Source organism: Pan paniscus, chromosome 19 (assembly GCF_029289425.2).
Source record: "Pan paniscus chromosome 19, NHGRI_mPanPan1-v2.0_pri, whole genome shotgun sequence".
Taxonomy (NCBI): domain Eukaryota; kingdom Metazoa; phylum Chordata; class Mammalia; order Primates; family Hominidae; genus Pan; species Pan paniscus.
Genome location: NC_073268.2, coordinates 48064218 through 48084940, shown reverse-complemented (window position 1 = coordinate 48084940; position 20723 = coordinate 48064218).

The following is a 20723-nucleotide window of genomic DNA, read 5'->3' as shown; positions in this document are numbered from 1 at the left end:
CATACCATTCCTTTCCATTCCATTCCATTCCGGTTGTTTCCATTCCATTCCATTTCATTCCATTCCATTCCATTCCATTTCACTCCATTCCATTCCATTTCACTCCATTCCATTCCATTCCATTTCACTCCATTCCATTCCATTTCACTCCATTCCATTCCATTCCTCTCCATTCCATTCCATTTCATTCCATTCCATTCCATTTCAATCCATTCCATTCCATTTCATTCTATTCCATTCCATTTCATTCCATTCCATTCCATTTCATTCCATTCCATTCCATTCCATTTCATTCCATTCCATTCCATTCCATTTCATTCCATTCCATTCCATTCCATTCCATTTCATTCCATTCCATTCCATTCCATTCCATTCCATTCCATTCCATTTCATTCCATTCCATTCCATTCCATTCCATTCCATTCCATTTCATTCCATTCCATTCCATTCCATTCCATTTCCTTCCATTCCATTCCATTTCATTCCATTCTATTCCATTCCATTCCATTCCATTCCATTCCATTCCATTCCATTCCATTCTGTTCCATTCCATTCGGGTTGATTCCATTGCATTCCGTTCCATTCCATTTCATTCGGGTTCATTCCATTCCATTCCATTCCATTACATTCGGGATGATTCCTTTCCATTCCATTCCATTCCATTCAATTCCATTCGGTTTGATTCCATTCCATTCCATTCCATTCTATTCCATTCCATTCCATTCCATGATATTCCATTCCATTCCTTTCCATGATATTCCTTTCCATTCCATTCCGGTTGATTCCATTCGATTCCATTCGATTCGATTCCATTCCATTCCATTCTATTGCATTCCATTGCTTTCGGGTTGATTCCATTTCATTCCATTCCAATTCATTCCATTAGATTACATTCCGTTCCATTCGATTCCATTCCATTGCATTCCATTCCATTCCATTCCATTCCATTGCATTCCATTCCATTCCATTCCATTCCATTCCATTCCATTCCATTCGGATTGATTCCATTCCATTCCATTCCATTCCATTCTTGTTGATTCCAGTCGATTCCATTCCATTCCATTCCATTCTGTTCGGGTTGAATCCATTCCATTCCATTCCATTTAATTCGATTCCATTCCATTTGGGTTGATTCCATTCCATTGCATTCCATCCCATTATTATTAGAGTTCATACCATTCGGGTTGATTCCATTCCACTCCATTCCATTGCATTTCATTCCATTCAATTCCATTGCATTCCATTCCATTCGTGTTGATTAGATTCCATTCCATTCCATTCCATTCCATTCCATTCCATCCCATTCCATTCGGTTTGATTCCATTTCTTTCCATTCCATTCCATTCCATTCCATTCCATTCCATTCCATTCCCCTTTGGTTGATTCCCTTCCATTCCTTTCCATTCCTGTTCATTCCATTCCACTCCATTCGGTTCCATTCCATTGCATTCCATGATTTTCCATTCCATTCCATTCGGGATGATTCCATTCCATTCCGTTCCATACCATTACATTCAATTCCACTCGGGTTGATTCCATTCCATTCCATTCCATTCCATTCCATTCCATGATATTCCATTCCATTCCATTCCATTCCATTTGATTTCATTCCATTCCATTCCATTTCATAAGAGTTGATTATATTCCATTCCATTCCATTCCATTCCTTTCAGTTCCGTTCCATTCCTTTCCATTCGGTTTGATTCCATTCGAGTCCATTCCATTCCATTCCAATCCACTCTATTCCCTTCCATTCAATTCCATTTCATTCCATTCCATTCCATTCCATTATTGTTGATTCCATTCCATTCCATTCCATTCCATTCCATTAGTGTTGATTCCATTCCGTTCCATTCCATTCCATTCCATTCCATTCCACTCCATTCCCTTCCATTCCACTCCATTCCATTCCTTTCCATTCCATTCTATTCCATTCCTTTCCATTACATTACATTCCTTTCCCTTCGGGTTGATTCCGTTCCAATCCATTCCATTCCAATCCATTCCATTCCATTCCATCAGGGTTGATTCCATTCCGTTCCATTCCATTCCCTTCCATTCCATTCGGGATGACTGCATACCATTCGATTCCATTCCATTCCACTCCTTTCCTTTTCATTCCATTCGGGTTGATTCCATTCCATTCCATTCCATTCCATTCCATTCCATTCCAATCGGGTTGATTCCACTCCATTCCATTCCATTCCATTACATTCCATTCCTTTCCATTGCAACCGTGTTGATTTCATTCCATTCCATTCCATTCTATTCCATTCCATTCCTTTCCATTCTTTCCACTCCATTCCATTCCATTCCACTCCATTCCATTCCATTCCATTTGGGTTGATTCTATTCCATTCAACTCCATTCCATTCCATTCCAGTCGGGTTGATTCCATTCCATTCCATTCCATTCGTGTTGATTCCATTCCATTCCATTCCATTCCATTTCATTCCATTCCATTCCATTCCATTTCATTCCATTCCATTCCTTTCCATTCCATTCCATTCCATTCCATTCCATTCTGTTCCATTCCATTCCATTCCATTCCATTCCATTCTATTCCATTCCATTCGGGTTGATTCCATTCCATTCCATTCCATTCCATTTCATTCTGGGTTATTCCATTCCATTCCGTTCCATTCCATTCCAATCCATTAAATTCGGCTGGATTCCATTACATTCCATTCTATTTCATTCCATTCCATTCCATTTCGTTTGATTCCTTTCCATTCCATTCCATTCCATTCCATTCCATTCCATTCCATTCCATTTGTGTTGATTCCATTCCATTCCATTCCATTCCATTCCATTCGGGATGATTCCATTCCATTTCATTCCATTCCATTCAATTCCACTCGGGTTGTTTCCATTCCATTCCATTCCATTCCATTCCATGATATTCCGTTACATTCCATTCCGGTTGATTCCATTCGATTCCATTCCATTTCATTCCATACCATTCCATTCCAATCCATAAGAGTTGATTAAATTCGATTCCATTCCATTCCATTCCATTCTGTTCCATTCCATTCCATTCCATTCGGGTTGATTCCATTCGAGTCCATTCCATTCCATTCCAATTCATTCTATTCCATTCCTTTCAATTGCATTCCATTCCTTTAGTGTTGATTCCATTCCATTCCATTCCATTCCATTCCATTCCATTCCATTCCCCTCCATTCCCTTCCATTCCACTCCATACCATTCGATTCCATTCTATTCCATTCCATTCCATTCCATTACATTCCATTCCTTTTGGGTTGATTCCATTCCAATCCATTCCATTCCATTCCATTCCATCAGGGTTGATTCCATTCCTTTCCATTCCATTCCATTCCCTTCCCTTCCATTTGGGTTGATTCCTTTCCATTCTATTCCTTTCCAATGCATTTGGTTTGATTCCATTCCAATACATTCCTTTCCATTCCATTCGGGATGATTACATTCCATTCCACTCCATTCCATTCCATTCCACTCGTGTTGATTCCATTCCAATCCATTCCATTCCATTCCATTCCATTCCATTCCACTCCATTCCATTCCATTCCATTCCATGATATTCCATTCTATTCCATTCCGGTTGATTCCATTCGATTCCACTCGATTCCATTCCGTTCCATTCCATTCTATTCCATTCCATTCTTTTCGGGTTGATTCAATTTCATTGCATTCCAATTCATTCCATTAGATTTCATTCCGTTCGGGCTGATTCCATTCCATTCCATTCCATTCCATTGCATTCCATTCCGTTTTGGATGATTCCAATCCATTGCCTTCCATTCCATTCCATTCAATTCGATTGCAATAGGGTTGGTTCCATTCCATTCCATTCCCTTGCATTCCATTCCATTCCACTCGGGTTGATTCCATTCCATTCCATTCGCGTTGAGTCCATTCGATTTCATAACATTCCATTCCATTCCATTCCAGTTCGGTTGATGCCACTCCGTTCCGTTCCATTCCATTCCATTGCATTCCATTCCATTCCATTCCATTCCGTTCTGGCTGATTCCAGTCAACTCCATTCCATTCCATTCCACTCGGGTTGATTCCATTCCATTCCATTCCATTTGATTCATTTCCATTCCATTTGGATTGATTCCATTCCATCCCATTCCATTCCATTTGGGTTGATTCCATTCCATTCCATTCAATTCCATTTCATTTGGGTTCATTCCATTCCATTCCATTCCATTCCATGATATTCCATTCTATTCCATTCTGCTTGATTCCATTCGATTCCTTTCGATTCCACTCCATTCCATTCCATTCCATTCCGTTCCATTCCATTCCATTCCATTCCATTCCATTCCATTAAAGTTGATGCCATTCGAGTCCATTCCATTCCATTTCAATCCATCCTATTCCATTCCATTCAATTCCATTCCATTCCATTCCATTCCATTCCATTCCATTCCATTCCATTCCATTATCGTTGATTCCATTCCATTCCATTCCATTCCATTCCAATCCATTCCCTTCCATTCCATTCCATTCCATTATTGTTGATTCCATTCCATTCCATTCCATCCCATTCCACTCCATTCCCTTACATTCCACTCCATTCCATTCCATTCTATTCCATTCTATTCCATTCCATTCCATTACATTCCTTTCCCTGCAGGTTGATTCCTTTCCAATCCATTCCAATCCATTCCATTCCATTCCATTCCATTCCATTCCATTCCATCATGGTTGATTCCATTCCATTCCATTCCTTTCCATCAGGATTGAATCCATTCCATTCCATTCCATTCCATTCAATTCCCTTCCCTTCCATTTATGTTGATTCCTTTCCATTCCGTTCTATTCCATTCCATTCGAGTTGATTCCATTCCATTCCATTCCCTTCAGGTGGATTCCATGCTATTCCATTCCATTCCATTCCATTCCATTCCATTCCATTCCATTTCGTCTGATTCTATTCCATTCCATTCCTTTCCATTGCATTTGGGTTGTTTGCATTCCATTCCATTCCATTCCATTCCATTCCATTCCATTCCATTCGGGATTATTCCATTCCATTCCATTCCATTCCATTCCATTCAATTCCACGCGGGTTGATTACATTCTATTCCTTTCCATTCCATTCCATTCCATTCCAATATATTCCATTCCATTACATTCCGGTTGATTCCATTCGATTCCATTCGATTCCATTCCATTCCATTCCATTCTATTGCATTCCATTCCTTTCAGGTTGATTCCATCTCATTTCATTCCAATTCATTCCATTAGATTCCATTGCGTTCGGTTTGATTCCATTCCATTCCATAGCATTCCATTCCGTTTGGAATGATTCCATTCCATTCGGAATGATTCCATTCCATTCCCTTCAATTCCATTCCATTCAATTCCATTGCATAAGGGTTCGTTCCATTCCATTCCATTCCCTTGCGTTCCATTCCATTCCATTCGGGTTGATTCCATTCCATCCCATCCCATTCCATTCCATTCCATTCTCGTTCAGTCCATTCGATTCCATCCCATTCCATTTAATTCCATTTCATTCCGGTTGATTCCATTCCGTTCGTTTAAATTCCATTCCATTCCATTCCATTCCATTCCGGTTGATGCCAGTCGATTCCATTCCATTCCATTCCATTCCATTCCATTCCGTTCGGGTTGATTCCATTCCATTCCATTGCATTTAATTCGATTCCATTCCATTTGGGTTGATTCCATTCCATTCCATTCCATTCCATTCCATTATATTCCAGTTCATTCCATTCAGGTTGATTCCATTTCACTCCATTCCATTCCATTCCATTCCATTGCATTCCATTCTATTCGTGTAGATTCCATTCCATTCCATTCCATTCCATTCCATTCCATTCCATTCCATTCCATCCCATTCCATTCGGGTTGATTCCATTCCATTCCATTCCATTCCATTCGGGATGATTCCATTCCATTCCATTCCATTCCCCTTGGGTTGATTCCCTTCCATTACATTCCATTCCAGTGCATTCCATTCCACTCCATTCCGTTCCATTTCCTTCCATTCCATGATTTTACATTCCATTCCTTTCGGGTTGCTTCCGTTCGATTCCACTCCACTCCATTCCATTCCATTCCTTTCCGTTCCATTCCTTTCGGGTTGATTCCATTTCATTGCATTTCATTCCATTGCATTAGCGTTGAGTCCATTCGATTCCATCCCATTCCATTCCATTCCATTCAATTCCGGTTGGTTCCATTCCATTCCATTCCATTCCACTCCATTCCATTCCATTCCATTCTGGTTTATTCCATTCCATTCCATTCCATTCCATTCCATTCCATTCCATTCCATTCCATTGCATTCGGGTTGATTCCATTCCTTTCCACTCCATTTAATTCCATTCCATTCCATTCCATTCCATTTGGGTTGATTCCATTCCTTTCCAATCCATTCCATTCCTTTACATTACATGCCAGTCCATTCCATTCGGGTTGATTCCATTCCATTCCAGTCCATACCATTCCATTCCATTCCATCCCATTCCATTCCATTTGGGTTGATTCCATTCCTTTCCATACCATTCCATTCCATTCCATTCCATTCCATTCCATTCCATTCCATTCCATTCCATTCTGGTTGATTCCATTCCATAACATTCTATTCCATTCGGTTCCATTCCATTCCATTCCTTTCCATTCCATTCCATTCTGGTAGAATCCATTCCATTCCATTTCATTCCATTCCATTCCATTTCATTCCATTTCATTCCATTCCATTTCATTTTATTCCTTTCCATTTCATTCCATTCAATTCCATTGCATTCCATTCCATTCCATTCCATTCTTTTGCATTCCATTCCATTGCATTTCATTCTATTCCATTCCATTCCATTCCATTCCATTCCATTCTTTTCCTTTACATTCCATTCCGTTCCATTCCATTCTATTCCATTCCATTCGGTTTGATTCCATTCCATTCCTTACCATTCCAATTCATTCGGATTCATTCCACTCCATTCCGTTCCATTCCCTTCCAATCCGTTAAATTCGATTGGATTCCACTGCATTCCATTCTATTCCATTCCACTCCATTCCATTTCGGTTGATTCCATTCCATTCCATTCCATTCTATTCCATTTCTGTTGATGCCGTTCCATTCCATTCCATTCCATTCCATTCGGGATGATTCCATTCCGTTCCATTCCATTACATTACATTCCATTCCATTCCAGTTGGATCCATTCCATTCCATTCCACTCCATTCCATTCCATTCCATTCTGGTTTATTCCATTCCATTCCATTCCATTCCATTCCATTCCATTCCATTCGAGTTGATTCCATTCTTTTCCACTCCAATTAATTCCATTCCATTCCAATCCATTCCATTTGGGTTGATTCAATTCCATTCCGTTCCATTCCCTTCCAATCCATTTAATTCGGTTGGATTCCATTCCATACCATTCTATTCCATTCCATTCCATTCCATTTCGGTTGATTTCATTCCATTCCATTCCATTATATTTGGATTGATTCCATTTTATTCCGTTCCATTCCATTCCATTCCATTCAATTACACTCGGGTTGATTCCATTCCTTTCCATTCCATTCCATTCATTTCCATTCCATGATATTCCATTCCATTCCATTCCGGTTGATTCCATTCGACTCCATTCGATTCCATTCCATTCCATTCCATTCTATTCCATTCCACTCCTTTCGGGTTGATTCCATTTCATTCCATTCCAATTCATTCCATTAGATTCCATTCCGTTCGGGTTGATTCCATTCCATTACATTCCATTGCATTCCATTCCGCTTCGGATGATTCCATTCCATTCCCTTCCATTCCATTCCATTCAATTCCATTCCATTAGGGTTGGTTCCATTCCATTCCGTTCCATTGCATTCAGTTCCATTCCATTTGGGTTGATTCCATTCCATTTCATTCCATTCCATTCCATTCCATTCCATTCCAATTGCGTTGAGTCCATTCGATTCCATCCCATTCCATTCCGTTGCATTCCTTTCTGATTGATTCCATTCTGTTCCGTTCCATTCCATTCCATTCCATTTCTTTGCATTCCATTCCATTCCGGTTGATTCCATTCCATTCCATTCCATTCCATTCCATTCCATTCCATTCCATTTCATTCCATTCCATTCCATTACAATCGGTTTGATTTCATTCCATTCCATTCCATTACATTCCATTCCCATCGGGTTGATTCCATTCCATTGCATTCCATTCCATTAGGGTTGTTTCCACTTCATTCCATTACATTCCCTTCCCTTCCATTCCATTTGGGTTGATTCCTTTCCATTCCATTCTATTCCATTCCATTCCATTCCATTCGGGTTGAATCCATTCCATTCCATTCCATTCCAATTCATTCCATTCCAATCCATTCGGGTGTATTCCATGTGATTCCCTTCCATTCCATTCCTTTCTATTCCATTCCATTCCATTCCATGTCGGTTGATTGCATTCTATTCCATTCCATTTGGGTTGATTCCATTCCATTCCATTCCATTCCATTCCATTCCATTCCATTCCATTCCATTGCATTCCATTCGGGATGATTCCATTCCATTCCATTCCATACCATTCCATTCAATTCCACTCGGGTTGATTCCATTCCATTCCATTCCATTCCATTCCATTATATTCCATTCCATTCCATTCCGGTTGATTACATTCAATTCCATTCGATTCCATTCCATTCCATTCCATTCCATTCCATAAGAGTTGGTTAAATTCCATTCCATTCCATTTCATTCCGTTCCGTTCCATTCCATTCCATTCCATTGAGGTTGACTGCATTCGAGTGCATTCCATTCCATTCCAATCCATCCAATTCCATTCAATTCAATTCCATTTCATTCCATTCCATTGCATTCCATTAGTGTTGATTCCATTCCATTCCATTCCATTCCATCCTATTCCATTCCATTAGGGTTGATTCCATTCCATTCCTTTCCATTCCATTCGATTCCATTTCATTCGGGTTCATTGCATTCCATTCCATTCCATTCCATTCCATTCCATTCCATTAGGGTTGATTCCATTCCATTCCAATCCATTCCATTCCCTTCCTTTAGGGTTGATTCCTTTCCATTCGATTCCATTCCGTTCCATTGCATTCCATTCCATTCCATTAGGGTTAATTCCTTTCCATTCCATTCCTTTCCATTCCTTTGCATTCGATTCCATTCCAGTTGATTCCATTCCATTTCATTTCATTCCATTCCATTCCATTTCATTCCATTCCATTCCATTCCATTCCATTTCATTTCATTCTGTTCCACTCAATTCCATTTCTTTCCATTCCATTCCATTGCAATCGGGTTGATTTCATTCCATTCCGTTCCATTACATTCCATTCCCATCGGGTTGATTCCATTCCATTCCATTCCATTCCATTAGGGTTGTTTCTATTCCATTCCATTCCATTCCATTCCAATCCATTCGGGTGTATTCCATGCGATTCCCTTCCATTCCATTCCTTTCTATTCCATTCCATTCCATTCCATTTCGGTTGATTCCATTCCATTCCATTCCACTCCATTTGTTTCCATCCCATTCCATTCGGGTTGATACCATTCCATTCCATTACATTCCCTTCCAACCCATTCCATTCGGGTTGATTCCATTCCATTCCATTCCATTCCATTCCATTCCATTCCATCCTTGTTGATTCCAGTCGATTCCATTCCATTCCGTTCGCGTTGATTCCATTCCATTCCATTCCACTTAATTCGATTCCATTCCATTTGGTTTGACTCCCTTCCATTCCATTCCATTCCATTCCATTCCATTCCATTCCATTCCAGTTCATACCATTCGGGTTGATTCCATTCCACTCCATTCCATTCCATTCCATTCCATTCCATTCCATTCCATTCCATTCCATTCCATTCGGGTTGATTCCATTCCTTTCAATTCCATTCTATGCCATTCCATTCGGGATGATTCCATTCCATTCCATTCCATTCCCCTCGGGTTGATTCCCTTCAGTTCCATTCCATTTCATTCCATTCCATTCCATTCCATTCCATTGCGTTCCATTCCATTCCATGATTTTCCATTCCATTCCATTCGGGTTGCCTCCATTCGGTTCCATTCCATTCCATTCCATTCCTTTCCATTCCAGTCCCTTCGTGTTGATTCCATTTCATTCCATTCCATTCCATTCCATTCTGGTTTATTCCATTCCATTTCATTCCATTCCATTCCATTCCATTCCATTCGTGTTGATTCCATTCCTTTTCACTCCATTTAAATCCATTCCATTCCATCTGGGTTGATTCCATTCCATTCCATTCCATTCCATTCCATTCCATTTGGATTGATTCCATTCCATCCCATTCCATTCCATTTGGGTTGATTGCATTCCATTCCATTCCATTCCATTTCATTCGGCTTCATTCCATTCCATTCCATTCCATTCCATTCCATTCCATTCCATTCCATTCGGGTGGATTCCATTCCATTCCATTCCATTCCATTCCATTCCATTCCATTCGATTCCATTCCATTCCATTCCATTCCATTCCATTTGGGTTGTTTCCATTGCATTGCATTCCATTCCCATCCATTCCATTCCATTCAATTTCATTTCATTCGCGTTGATTCCATTCTATTCGATTCGATTTCATTTGATTCGATTCCATTCCATTCCAGTCCATTCCATTAGGGTTTATTTCCATTCCGTTGCATTCCATTCCATTCCATTCGGGATGACTCCATACCATTCGATTCCATTCCATTCCACTCCTTTCCTTTCCATTCCATTCGGGTTGATTCTATTCCACTCCATTCCATAGCATTCCATTCCATTCCATTCCACTCCATTCCATTCCATTCCATTCCACTCGATTGCATTCTATTCCATTTAGGTTGATTCCATTCCACTCCATTGCATTCCATTCCAGTCGGGTTGATTCCTTTCCATTCCATTCGTTTGATTCCCTTCATTTCCATTCCATTCCATTTCATTCCATTCCATTGCGTTGCATTCCAGTCTGGTTGATTCCATTCCATTCCATTCCATTCCATTCCATTCCATTCCATTCCATTCCTTTGGATTCCATTCCATTCCATTCCATTCCACTCCATTCCATTCCATTCGGGTTGATGGCATTCCATTCCATTCCATTCCATTCCATTCCATTCCATTCCATTCCATTCCTTTCCGTTAGGGTTGATTTTACTCCATTCCACTCCATTCCATTCCACTCCATCAGGGTTGATTCCATTCCATTCTATTCCGTTCCTTTGCATTCAATTCCATTCCATTCCATTAGGGTTGATTCCATTCCATTTCATTTCATTCCATTCCATTCCATTCCATTCCATTCCATTCCATTTCATTCTATTCCATTACATTCCATTTCATTCTATTCCATTCCATTGCAATCAGGTTGATTTCATTCCATTTCATTGCATTCCATTCCTTTCCATTCCATTTGGGTTGATTCCATTCCATTCCATTCCATTCCATTCCATTCCATTCCAGTCCATTCCATTCCGGTTGATTGCATTCCATTACAGTCCATTCCATTGAATTCCATTCAAATCCATCCCACTCCATTCCATTTGGGTTGATTCCATTCCATTCCATACCATTACATTACATTTCATTCCAGCCTATTCCATTCGGTTTGATTCGTTTCCATTCTATTCCATTCCATTCCATTCCATTACAGACTGGTTGATTCCATTCCATTCCATTCCATTCGTTTCCATTCCATTCCATTCCTTTCCATTCCATTCCATTCCGGTTGATTCCATTCCATTCCATTTCATTCCATTCCATTCCATTTCATTCCATTCCATTCCATTTCATTCCATTCCATTCCATTCCATTCCATTCCATTCCATTCCATTCCATTCCATTTCATTTCATTTTATTCCATTCCATTCCATTCCATTCCATTCCATTCTATTCCATTCCATTCGGGTTGATTCCATTCCATTCCATTCCATTCCATTCCATTCCATTTCATTCGGGTTCATTCCATTCCATTCCTTTCCATTCCATTCTATTAGGGTTGATTCCATTCCATTCGACTCCATTCCATTGCGTTCCTTTAGGGTTGATTCCTTTCATTCGATTCCATTCCGTTCCATTCCATTCCATTCCATTCCATTAGGGTTGATTCCATTCCGTTCCATTCCATTCTATTCCATTCCTTTGCATTCCATTCCATTCCGGTTGATTCCATTCCATTACATTTCATTCCATTCCATTCCACTCCATTCCATTCCATTTCATTTCATTACATTCCTTTCCATTCCATTCCATTAGGGTTGATTCCATTCCATTCCATTCCATTCCATTCCTTTGCATTCCATTCCATTCCGGTTGATTCCATTCCATTACATTTCATTCCATTCCATTGCACTCCATTCCATTCCATTTCATTTCATTCCATGAAATTCCATTCCATTCCATTTCATTTCATTGCATTCCATTCCATTCCATTCCATTACATTTCATTGCATTCCATTCCATTGCAATCGGGTTGATTTCATTCCATTCCATTCCATTCCATTCCATTCCATTCCATTCCCTTCGGGTTGATTCCATTCCATTCCATTCCATTCCATTAGGGTTGTTTCCTTTCCATTCCATTCCATTCAATTCCCTTCCATTCCATTAGGGTTGATTCCATTCCAATCCATTTCATTCCATTCGGTTCCATTTCATTCCATTCCATTCCATTTCATTTTATTCCATTCCATTCCATTCCATTCCATTCCATTCAATTCCATTCGGGTTGATTCCATTCCATTCCATTCCATTTCATTCGGGTTCATTCCATTCCATTCCATTCCATTCCATTCCATTCGGGTTGATTCCGTTCCATTCCACTCCATTCCATTCCATACCTTTAGGGTTGATTCCTTTCCATTCGATTCCATTCCGTTCCATTCCATTCCATTGCATTCCATTAGGGTTGATTCCATTCCATTCCAGTTCTTTGCATTCCATTCCATTCCGTTTGATTCCATTCCATTCCATTTCATTCCATTCCATTCCGTTCCATTCCATTCCATTCCATTCCATTTCATTCCGTTCCATTCCATTCCATTCCATTCCATTTCATTCCATTCCATTCCATTCCATTCCATTCCATTTCATTCCATCCCATTCCATTCCATTCCATTCCATTCCATTCCATTTCATTCCATTCCATTCCATTGCAATCGGGTTGATTTCATTCTATTCCATTCCATTACATTCCATTCCCTTCGGGTTGATTCCATTCCATTCCATTCCATTCCATTAGGGTTGTTTCCATTCCATTCCATTCTATTATATTCCCTTCCATTCCATTTGGGTTGATTCCTTTCCATTCCATTCTATTCCATTCCATTCCATTCCATTCGGGTTGAATCCATTCCATTCCATTCCATTCCAATTCATTCCATTCCATTCCATTCGGGTGTACTCCATTCCATTCCATTCCATTCCATTCCATTCCCCTCGGGTTGATTCCCTTCCATTCCATTCCATTGCATTCCATTCCATTCGGTTCCATTCCATTCCATTCCATGCCATTCGGTTGATTCCATTCGAGTCCATTCCATTCCATTCCAATCCATCCTATTCCATTCCATTCAATTCCATTCCACTCCATTCCCTTCCATTCCACTCCATTTCATTCCATTCCTTTCCATTCTATTCCATTCCATTGCATTACATTACATTCCATTCCCTTCGGGTTGATTCCGTTCCAATCCATTCCATTCCATTCCATTCCATTCCATCAGGGTTGATTCCTTTCCATTCCATTCCATTCCAATCCCTTCCCTTCCATTTGGGTTGATTCCTTTCCATTCCATGCTATTCCATTCCATTCGAGTTGATTGCATTCCATTCCGTTCCATTCCATTTCATTCGGTTGGATTCCATGCTATTCCATTCCATTCCATTCCATTCCATTCCATTCCATTCCATTCCATTTCGGCTGATTCTATTCCATTCCATTCCTTTCCATTGCATTTGGGTTGATTCCATTCCATTCCATTCCATTCCATTCCATTCCATTCCATTCGGGGTGATTCCATTCCATTCCATTCCATTCCATTCAATTCCACTCGGGTTGATTCCATTCCATTCCATTCCATTCCATGACATTCCATTCCATTCCATTCGGGATGATTCCATTCCATTCCATTCCATTCCATTCTATTCCATTCGGTTTGATTCCATTCCATTCCATTCCATTCCATTCCATTCCATTCCATTCCATGATATTCCATTCCATCCCATTCCGGTTGATTCCATTCGATTCCATTCGATTCGATTCCATTCCATTCCATTCTATTCCATTCCATTGTTTTAGGGTTGATTCCATTTCATTCCATTCTAATTCATTCCATTAGATTCCATTCCGTTCGTGTGGATTCCATTCCATTCCCTTGCATTCCATTTCATTCAATTCCATTCAAATAGGGTTGGTTCCATTCCATTCCATTCCCTTGCGTTCCATTCCATTCCATTCGGGTTGATTCCATTCCATCCCATTCCATTCCATTCCATTCCATTCGCGTTGAGTCCATTCGATTCCATCCCATTCCATTCCACTCCATTCCATTCCAGTTGATTCCACTGCGTTCCGTTCCATTTAAATTCCATTGCATTCCATTCCATTCCATTCCATTCCATTCCATTCCATTCGGATTGATTCCATTCCATTCCATTCCATTCCATTCCATTCCATTCCATTCCACTCCATTCCTTTCCATTCCATTCGGGTTGATTCCGCTCCATTCCATTCCATTCCATTCCACTGCATTTATGTTGATTTCATTCCATTCCATTCCATTCTATTCCATTCCTTTCCATTCCCTTCCACTCCATTCCATTCCATTCCATTTGGGTTGATTCCATTCCATTCCATTCCATTCCATTCCATTCCATTCCATTCCATTCCATTCCAGTTGGGTTGATTCCATGCCATTCTTTCCATTCCAATCGTGTTGACTCCGTTTGATTCCATTCCATTAAATTTCATTCCTTTCCATTCCATTCCATTCCAGTCGGGTTGATTCCATTCCATTCCATTCCATTCCATTCCAATCCATTCCATTCCATTCCATTCCATTCCATACCGGTTGATTCCTTTCGATTCCATTCTATTCCATTCCATTCCATTGCATTCCATTCATTTCCATTTGGGTTGATTCCGTTCCATTCCATGCCATTCTATTCCATTCCATTCCATTCCAATAGGGTTGATTCCAATCCGTTCCATTCCATTCCATTCCATTCGGGATGACTACATACCATTCGATTCCATTCCATTCCACTCCTTCCCTTTGCATTCCATTCGGGTTGATTCCATTCCATTCCATTCCATTCCATTCGGGTGGATTCCATTCCATTCCATTCCATTCCATTCTAATCCATGGCATTCCATTCCATTCCATTCCATTCCATATGGGTTGATTCCATTCGATTCCATTCTATTCCATTCCATTCCATTCCATTCCATTTCATTCTATTCGGGTTGATTGCATTCCATTCCATTCCATTCCATTCCATTACTATAGGGTTGATTCCATTCCATTCGATTCCATTCCGTTCCATTCCATTCCACTCCATTCCATTAGGGTTGATTCCATTCCATTCCATTCCATTCCGTTCCATTCCATTCCATTCCATTCCATTAGTGTTGATACCATTCCATTCCATTCCATTCCATTATATTCCATTCAGGTTGATTCCATTCCATTCCATTCCATTCCATTCCGTTTCATTCCATTCCATTCCATTCCATTTCATTCCATTCCCTTCCATTGCAATCGGGTTGAATTCATTCCATTCCATTCCATTCCATTCCATTCCATTCCATTCCATTCTGGTTGATTGCATTCCATTACATTCCATTCCATTACATTACATTCCAATCCATTCCATTCGGGTTGATTCCATTCCATTCCAGTCCATTCCATTCCATTCCATTCCATCCCATTTCTTTCCATTTGGGTTGATTCCATTCCATTCCATACCATTACATTACATTTCATTCCAGTCCATTCCATTCGGTTTGATTCCATTCCATTCTATTCCATTCCATTCCAGTCTTGTTGATTCCGTTCCATTCCATTCCATTCCATTCGTTTCCATTCCATTCCATTCCTATCCATTCCAATCCATTTCGGTTGATTCCATTCCATTCCATTTCATTCCATTCCATTCCATTTCATTTCATTTCTCTCCATTCCATTCCATTCCATTCCATTCCATTCCATTCCATTCCATTAGGGTTGATTCCATTCCATTCCCCTCCATTCCATTCCATTCCTTTAGGGTTGATTCCATTCCATTCGATTCCATTCCGTTCCATTCCATTCCATTCCATTCCATTAGGGTTGATTCCATTACATTCCATTCCGTTACTTTCCATTCCATTAGGGTTGATTACAGTCCATTCCATTCCATTCCATTCTGTTGCATTCCATTCCATTCCGGTTGATTCCATTCCATTCCATTTCATTCCATTCCATTCCATTCCATTCTATTTCATTTCATTCCATTCCATTCCATTCCATTCTATTTCATTTCGTTCCATTCCATTCCATTCCATTCCATTCCATTCCATTCCATTCCGTTCCATTCCATTCCATTCCATGATTTTCCATTCCATTCCATTCGGGTTGCTTCCGTTCGATTCCATTCCATTCCATTCCATTCCATGATTTTCCATTCCATTCCATTCGGGTTGCTTCCGTTCGATTCCATTCCATTCCGTTCCATTCCATTCCATTCCATTCCATTAGTGTTGATACCATTCCATTCCATTCCATTCCATTATATTCCATTCAGGTTGATTCCATTCCATTCCATTCCATTCCATTCCGTTTCATTCCATTCCATTCCATTCCATTTCATTCCATTCCCTTCCATTGCAATCGGGTTGAATTCATTCCATTCCATTCCATTCCATTCCATTCCATTCCATTCCATTCTGGTTGATTGCATTCCATTACATTCCATTCCATTACATTACATTCCAATCCATTCCATTCGGGTTGATTCCATTCCATTCCAGTCCATTCCATTCCATTCCATTCCATCCCATTTCTTTCCATTTGGGTTGATTCCATTCCATTCCATACCATTACATTACATTTCATTCCAGTCCATTCCATTCGGTTTGATTCCATTCCATTCTATTCCATTCCATTCCAGTCTGGTTGATTCCGTTCCATTCCATTCCATTCCATTCGTTTCCATTCCATTCCATTCCTATCCATTCCAATCCATTTCGGTTGATTCCATTCCATTCCATTTCATTCCATTCCATTCCATTTCATTTCATTTCTCTCCATTCCATTCCATTCCATTCCATTCCATTCCATTCCATTCCATTAGGGTTGATTCCATTCCATTCCCCTCCATTCCATTCCATTCCTTTAGGGTTGATTCCATTCCATTCGATTCCATTCCGTTCCATTCCATTCCATTCCATTCCATTAGGGTTGATTCCATTACATTCCATTCCGTTACTTTCCATTCCATTAGGGTTGATTACAGTCCATTCCATTCCATTCCATTCTGTTGCATTCCATTCCATTCCGGTTGATTCCATTCCATTCCATTTCATTCCATTCCATTCCATTCCATTCTATTTCATTTCATTCCATTCCATTCCATTCCATTCTATTTCATTTCGTTCCATTCCATTCCATTCCATTCCATTCCATTCCATTCCATTCCGTTCCATTCCATTCCATTCCATGATTTTCCATTCCATTCCATTCGGGTTGCTTCCGTTCGATTCCATTCCATTCCATTCCATTCCTTTAAGTTCCAGTCCTTTCGTGTTGACTCCATTTCATTCCATTTCATTCCATTCCATTCCATTCCATTCTGGTTTATTCCATTCCATTCCATTGCATTCCATTCCATTCGTGTTGATTCCATTCCTTTCCACTCCATTTAATTCCATTTCATTCCATTTGGGTTGATTCCATTCCATTCCATTCCATTCCATTCCATTCCATTCCATTCCATTAGATTACATTACATTCCTGTCCATTCCATTGGGGTTGATTCCATTCCATTCCATTCCATTCCATTCCATTCCATTCCATTCCATCCAATTCCATTCCATTTGGGTTGATTCCATTCCATTCCATTCCATTCCAGTCTGCTTGATTCCATTCCATTCCTTTCCATTCCATTCCATTCCATTCCATTCCATTCCATTCCATTCCGGTTGATTCCATTCCGTTCCGTTCCATTCCATTCCATTGCATTCCATTCCATTTCCTTCCATTCGGATTGTTTCCATTCGATTCCATTCCATTCCATTCCATTCCATTCGGGTTGATTCCATTCGATTCCATTCCATTCCATTCCATTCCATTCGGGTTGACTCCCTTCCTTTCCATTCCATTTAATTCGATTCCATTCCATTTGGGTTGATTCCATTCCTTTCCATTCTATTCCATTCCATTCCAGTTCATTCCATTCGGGTTGATTCCATTCCATTCCATTCCATTCCAGTCCATTCCATTCGAGTTGATTCCATTCCATTCCATTGCATTCCATTTCATTCCTTTCCATTCCGTTCGTGTTGATTCCATTCCATTCCATTCCATTCCATTCCATTCCATTCCATTCCATTCCGGTGGATTCCATTCCATTCCATTCGATTCCAATCCATTCCATTCCATTCCATTCCATTACGGTTGATTCCATTCCGTTCCGTTCCATTCCATTCCATTCCATTCGGGTTGATTCCATTCGTTTCCACTCCATTTAATTGCATTCCATTCCAATCCATTCCATTTGGGTTGATTGCATTCCATTCCATTCCATTGTGTTACATTACATTCAAGTCCATTCCATTCGGGTTGATTTCATTCCATTCCATTCCAGTCCATTCCATTCCATTCCATTCCATCCCATTCCATTCCATTTGTTTTGATTCCATTCCATTGCATACCGTTACATTACATTTGATTCCAGTTCATTCCATTCGGTTTGATTCCATTCCATTCTATTCCATTCCATTCTGGTTGATACCATTCCATTCCATTCCATTCCATTCCATTCGGTTCCATTCAATTCCATTCCTTTCCATTCAATTCCATTCCGGTTGATTCCATTCCATTCCATTTCATTCCATTCCATTCCATTTCATTCCATTCCATTCCATTTCACTCCATTCCATTCCATTTCACTCCATTCCATTCCATTTCACTCCATTCCATTCCATTTCATTCCATTCCATTCCATTTCACTCCATTCCATTCCATTTCACTCCATTCCATTCCATTTCATTCCATTCCATTCCATTTCATTCCATTCCATTCCATTTCATTCCATTCCATTCCATTCCATTCCATTTCATTCCATTCCATTCCATTTCATTGCATTCCATTCCATTCCATTCCATTTTAATCCATTCCATTCCATTTCATTCCATTCCATTCCATTTCATTCCATTCCATTCCATTTCATTCCAATCTGTTCCATTCCATTCCATTTCATTCCATTCCATTCCAATGCATTCCATGATATTCCATTCCATTCCATTCCGGTTGATTCCATTTGATTCCATTCCATTCCATTCTCTTCCATTCCATTCCTTTCGGGTTGATTCCATTTCATTGCATTCCAATTCATTCCATTAGATTCCATTCCATTCGCGTTGATTCCATTCCATTCCATTCCATTCCATTGCATTCCATTCCGTTTTGGATGATTCCATTCCATTCCCTTCCATTCCTTTCCATTCAATTCCATTCCATTAGGGTTGGTTCCATTCCATTCCACTCCCTTGCATTCCATTCCATTCGCGTTGAGTCCTTTCGATTCCATTCCATTCCATTCCATTCCATTCCATTCCATTCCATTCCGGTTGATTCCATTCCGTTCTGTTCCATTCCATTCCATTGCATTCCATTCCATTTCATTCCATTCGGGTTGTTTCCATTCGATTCCATTCCATTCCATTCCATTCCATTTGGGTTGATTCCATTCGATTCCATTCCATTCCATTCCATTCCATTCGGGTTGACTCCCTTCCTTTCCATTCCATTTAATTCGATTCCATTCCCTTTGGGTTGATTCCATTCCATTCCATTACATTCCAGTTCATTCCATTCGGGTTGATTCCATTCCATTCCATTCCATTCCCATTCGGGTTCATTCCATTCCAGTCCATTCCACTCCATCCCATTCCATTCCATTCCCTTCCATAAGTGTTGATTCCATTCTATTCCATTCTATTCTATTCCATCCAATTCCATTCCATTCCACTCCATTACATTCCATTCCATTCCAAAGGGTTGATTCCATTCTATTCCATTCTCTTCTATTCCATCCAATTCCATTCCATTCCTTTCCATTCCATAAGATTTGATTAAATTCCATTCCATTCCATTCCATTCATTCCGTTCAATTCCATTCCATTCCATTCCCTTCCCTTGCATTCCATTTGGGTTGATTCCTTTCCATTCCATCCTATTCCATTCCATTCCATTCCATTCCATTCCATTCGGGTTGAATCCATTCCATTCCATTCCATTCCATTCCGGTTGATTCCATTTGAGTCCATTCGATTCCATTTCAATCCATTCTATTCCATTCCATTCCATTCCAATCCGTTACATTCCATTCCATTCCATGCCATTAGTGTTGGTTCCATTGCATTCCATTCCATTCCATTCCCTTCCATTCCATTTGGGTAGATTCCTTTCCATTCCATTCTATTCCATTCCATTCCATTCCATTCGGCTTGAATCCATTCC